We start from the raw sequence: 5,654 nt of genomic DNA, 5'->3' as shown, positions 1-5,654 counted from the left end.
AGAAAACTGCATTTCTACCACATTACTGGGAGGTGTGACCAAAACCTTTACATAGCTACCATGAGAATGGCTTTAAGGTCTCTTACACTCCCACTGAGAAAGATTACAGCTCAAATCCCTTTTCTAAGGCAGTCTGAAATATCCTGTGCTGGTTTTCAGAAAAATCTGTGCAAGACCTGCTGAACAGCAGCAGCCCAGGACAGCTGCCTGCATTATCTCTGCATCCTCTCTGCATCCAGGGCCCCTCTGATTCGAGAGCATCCTTTGACAGTGTTTTAAGTCATGGGATCACAGCAGGCTGTTTTGCCACTCCTGAAGTTGGAAAATATCAGTCGTGCCTATGAAAATGATCAGCCCCTTGGCTTCATATGAACTCACACAGCATTGTTTAATGGGAGCTGATGGCCTGTTTCTGCTGTCCCACACCCACCATTGTGACTGCACACACATTGTCCTGCAGCCCCTTTGGTCCCTATGCAGCACAGGCCACAGCATGTACAAGGTGAGGTCTTTCTGAAAGCCCAGTCCACCAGAGGAGGTGGGGATTTGGTACAGAGCAGCTCCTGCCAGGCAGCAAACAGCTGTTTGACAGGATTCTGAACTGATTTGATACAAACCAGCCCAGTGTGAATAAAGAAATGAAACAATCTGATATAGGTAAAATATTCTACCCCTCAACCCATACGGGAAATACTATCTTCTCAGAAAAAAAAAAAAAAAAGAAAAAAGAAAAAAAAAATAGCTATTGGAGAAAGGACAAACACAACTCCCAGGGGAAAATAATTTGACACAAAATTCCTGAACAGATCTTGCAAGAGGAGTTGCAGACTCCAGCCAAGGAGATGCAATGTTGCTCCAAAGCCACATGCAGCGCAAGCTCACACTAGTTGACACCATCATCCTGCTCTGCTCCGGTAAGTGCTTTAGTTTTACTGCTAGCCATTCCTATTGGAAGCTTTGCCAGCATCTGCTGCTGGATTTTCAATCTTGCATTAAGAAGCATAATGGGTTTCATGCTTTCTTACCAGGAAAAAAAAAAAAAAAGTGATAACAGAGCATTTCATCATGTGGTAAAGTGGAATGTGGGTGCCCATTGAGCCGTCTGATGGAAATGCTGAAGGAGCAGAGGATGAGGGTCCCTTCATTCCATGCTAGGAAAAATGCTTACCAAGGGGCTTCATAATTAACTTGTTTCTCAGTGCAGGTGGTGATTGCACCATGCAGCTAACTTGTGAGGCCAGATGGAAACCACATGTGATTTGCTCCCAAGCAGAACACGTTCCTCCCTTTGGGTTTCATTAAAAAGTGAGTGATGTTCCTGCAGGCGATCAGTGTGGAGAGTAATGAGGCCCCAAGGAAGACATTTTCTGCAGGGCACTTTTTTTTTTTTTTTTTTTTTTTTTAAGCTGAAGCTCAGGGTTTTCCATTTATCATGATACTAAAAAGAGCTCTCGATTCCTTGTGACATGCTCTAATAGGATCACTGGTACTGAAGCATGGAGACCTGTGCAAAACGTCTCAAAAGGAAAAGCTTGCTCAGGCAGGTACAACAAAGAAAGGACATTGGAGGGTTCTTCTAGGGTATATACTGGTATTTACACCTTATTTCTGGTCTTGACCAGTTTGTGTCTAAATTTCAGGTCCTGGTTCTTGTCATACTCACATATGCTGAAGAGAAGGGTCTGTCATCCCCTTTCTGAAAACAGTTGCTCACACTTTGGGAGCCAGGCACTGGTGTTCACAGGCAAATTCCTGAGAACAAAGTTACTGCTTTGCTCTACTCCAGAACAGCAAGTCCAGGATGAGTGCCACAGTGCACACAATGAAAAGTGCTTTTTGGAGCCATAGAACCACAGAATCATTTCAGTTGGAAAAGACCTTCAATATCATCAAGTCCAACCATCAACCAAACCCCATCACTAAATGACATCCCTTAGTGCTATGTCCTCGTCTCTTAAACACCCCCAGGGATGGGGCCTCAGCTACCTCCCCGGGCAGCCCATTCCAATGCTTGACCACCCTCTCTGTGGGCACATTCTTCCTTGTTTCCAATCTAAACCTCCCCTGGCACAACCTGAGGCTGTTTCCTCATGTTCTGCCACTTGCCACTGGGACCCCACAGTTGGATTCACTGATTTCTTCACCAGCAATAATTTGACCTGCAAGGCCCGTGCTTGTGGTGACTTTCTACAGAGTATCAACATTAGCAGTACATAAGGGTGTTGGAGGAAGAATCTGCCAATATTCGTATTTCCGGCTCAAAATAGAAGATGGAGTGGAATATGCAAAATACAAAGAGGAAAAAAAAAAAAAAAGAAAAAAAAAAGAAGAAAAGGGATCAATTTTTTTTAGGATAGTTCATAGATAGAAATGTTGCCCTTCAGATGCAAGGCTCAGCCATTAGCCATAAATGCTGTTATGGAGAGGTCCAGAGTTAGTACTAGACCAGGATGCAAAAGGTTTGGGCAAAATTCTCATTGTCTGTTGTGAGAATCTATGAAAGGATGAAGCAGGCTGACTGAAGGTAGGTAAGATGGAGCACATATGATCGTCAGCCAGGCATCCCTTTTGCTATGAGCCCTCCAGACAGAGGAGCGAGCCATGTACCTGAGGTCAGGTCACAGCAGTGGTGCATGCCACCCACAGGAGCACGGGCTGCCCGTCTGTCAGCGAGCCATGATTGCTGGCGCCAGGGTGGGACAGGCAAAGCGGAGCAGCAATGAGAACAGGCCACACATCAGGGTGGGAGACTTAGATGTCCTGATCGAGGGGATACATGTATTCCTCAGAGAACCATGTTATCTTACATGAAAATTCTCTTCTGATTCAATGGATATTTGGCAGCAAAGCTTCTATTCTTTTAAAATCTTTTATTATATTGGAGCTATGCAGACGGCAGTATTAATGAGGGGCTGTGCCTGTCTTATGACATACGGCACTGAGATGCTTCCTGTTACAGTGCTGACCATGGTGAGTCCTTGCAGGGCTAAGGTGGAAGCTCTGTTTACTCTGATACACGCTCCTTCATCATCTGTCATTAATTAATCTACCATTACTGTAAAGCGTTAGTGATCCTTGCCCTGCCAAAATGCATTTCTCCCTCAGCTACTCTTTAGCCAGTGCAAGCAGAATCATATTGGCATGGTGATTAAGGATTATGAAGAGGAGACATTATCATCTCTGAATAATTTAATGAATGCACACTTAACATGAATTGTAGCTGTAAAATCAGGCTGGCTGCATGTCGGGAAAGAATTCTTTGTTATCACATTTATGGCTTCTTTACTGCTCTATGATAGCTCCAGGTAGGGTTATCATAAAGGCTTAAAAATATTATCGTAATTCACCACTAAAAAGTGTCGCTAATGCAGATTTAGTAACACTTTTCCTGTGATGCTTTCTGCCTGTTCATATAGACTTCTGAAAATAAAATTAATGCTCCCCAGACCGCCACCTCTCAGGCCTCCCAGCTTCTGGACAGGGATGCAGCTGGAGCTGTGAGAATGGACGTGATACAAAGCACAACCAGCTAGGGCTCTGCAAGACATTCATTTTACAGATCATTGATCAAACCAAAACCAATTGTGCTGATAAATAATTATTCCTAGACCAGCCAAAGCAACACAAATCCAATTTTTTTTTCTTTTCTAAGAGATGGGGGGGCGGGGAGGGGGGGAGGTTGGGAAGAGAATCCTGTCATGTCTGTGGGTTAGCCAAGATATTTATCTGTTCTGGAATGAAAGAATGCATTTAGGTTTTGCTTTTAAAATTTCAGAACTAAGTCTGTTTTGCAGACTGGATCAGCTCAGTTTCCAATGGTCTCTTGATGCTGGGAGCATCTGTAGGTGGTGAAGCAAGGCACGGTCTGGTGAGAGGCACTGGGATATAGGCCAATGGCATGGAGCACCCTGTTGAGGTCCAGTGCCTTGTGCAGACTGGTGACACTAGACTAGCTTCTACTGCCAGTAAACAGCCTTAAAGAGAACTGTTGCCACAGGGAGGACGTGTTCTGAGACTGTCACTTTGTGCCTTAGTGCCACGTCCCAGCAGGACTACCCTCATCTGCAGAGAGAGCTGTGATACCTCTCAGGCAAAGCTAGACAACCTCACCATGCTTTCCTTCAAAGAATGTGTTCCCTTTGAACATCAGATTCTTCTATGGGCAATGAGTTCTTGAAATCCAGCTCAGGTTACATCAATACACAGCTCTAACTGCTCTCAAATGATGCAGCACGCTGTGTGTCCGGGCATGTCAAACAACTCTAACATCTGAGTTCCAGTCCTCACCAGCACACCAGACCATCTTCCTGACACTCCACATGGTGCCATATGGCATAAAAGGAAACCAGAACTCAGATTCCAAGCAAGAATGTATCCTAATTTAGCCCTGTTCATGATGTTTGTTCCCAAAACTAAATTCATACAGTTGACAATTCCACCCACCCCTCTTATCTGTCCTGCCCCACTTTGTAGACAATCCACACAGCTGAATTTGCTTCCAGTTTTCCCAAGCTGCTGATTTTTTTCTTTTTGATTTGCCTATTTCTAGTTTTGTATATGCTAACAACTGTTTTCTTCTTGTCCACCTCATCAAAGCAAAACCCCAAATGCGAGGCTCATCTTCTTCAAAACCTTCTCCCCATGGATGGCCCCAGATGGTGTCTGACAATGAGCAGCAACTTTCCTTCATCCTTTTTATACGTGTGAATCCCTGAAGGTGACTGGGAAAATCAGGAGCTGCTGCCAGCAAGCACTTCCTATGCATAATAAAGCACAGGAGGCAAGGAGGCTTTTTCTGTAAGCATTGTCACGGAGTCCTCAGCACTGCTTGTGTGCAGCGGACAGGAAAACTGACAGCTCAGTGGCTCTGGAAATATTTTTCTTGATTAGCAATACAGAAAGTATTTATTGCTGGGCTGTGCCCAGCGTGGTGTGTCAGTGAGGACACACAAGGCTCTTGTTAGCTCTAGGCAGTTACCTGCCACAGGGATCTGCTTCATAAGCTGTTAAGATGGAATGCACGTTCAGCTCAGCTGCTACTGAGAAGGGGCAGAGACCTGGGCTGTCCACCCAGACACAGTTGCAGCAGTCCCACCTCTGAGGCAATGTCAAGGCTCTCATCAAGCACAAGCCAAATACTGTGTGTTTTGTCCTGGAGGTAATAAATAAATAAATAAATAAATAATCTCTCTTCTCCTTTTCTTGTGGCTCTGGTGGAGCCCAGGCTTTGCCCCGAGTTTGTGCCTTCGACAGACCCAGAACTGAACAAAAGCTCCAGGACCGCCTTTCCTACTGTCTCAGTAAACATCCTGCTGAGGAGGAATAGTGTTGAAAAGGTGTGGGAGAATCTGCTTCCTTTACCCTACAGCTTTGGGATTCTCCTGTGTATCCAGGCAGAAAGTCAAAGACCTCTCTGAAGAGGCTTTGGAGAGCAAGAAACAGATCGGACATTCTTCAGGACGGACTGTAATGACAGTCTTTTGAGGGATGGGGCCAAAGATAGCAGCTGGATATTGTATAAAGCTTCCTGCAGATCAAGAAGAGTAGCTGAGGGCTCTGCTTCAGCCCTTCTGGTGTCTCACAGTAGAATAGCAAATACCTTTACTTCTCTTAAGGCAAATAAAGACTTAAGAAAGCAAGACTTAAAAGCTCTT

At 44.8% G+C, this 5,654-nt stretch overlaps 1 long non-coding RNA gene across 1 annotated transcript; it reads left to right on the top strand.

Moving 5' to 3' along the window:
* Positions 1-460: 460 nt before the first annotated feature.
* Positions 461-5,424, top strand: LOC125184252 (uncharacterized). The gene is made up of 3 exons (XR_007167942.2): positions 461-502; positions 807-914; positions 4,597-5,424. It is a non-coding gene; the product is annotated as an uncharacterized lncRNA (long non-coding RNA).
* The last annotated feature ends 230 nt before the right edge of the window (positions 5,425-5,654 follow it).

Source organism: Anser cygnoides, chromosome 19 (assembly GCF_040182565.1).
Source record: "Anser cygnoides isolate HZ-2024a breed goose chromosome 19, Taihu_goose_T2T_genome, whole genome shotgun sequence".
NCBI lineage: Eukaryota > Metazoa > Chordata > Aves > Anseriformes > Anatidae > Anser > Anser cygnoides.
This window is presented reverse-complemented; position numbering and strand designations above follow the sequence as displayed.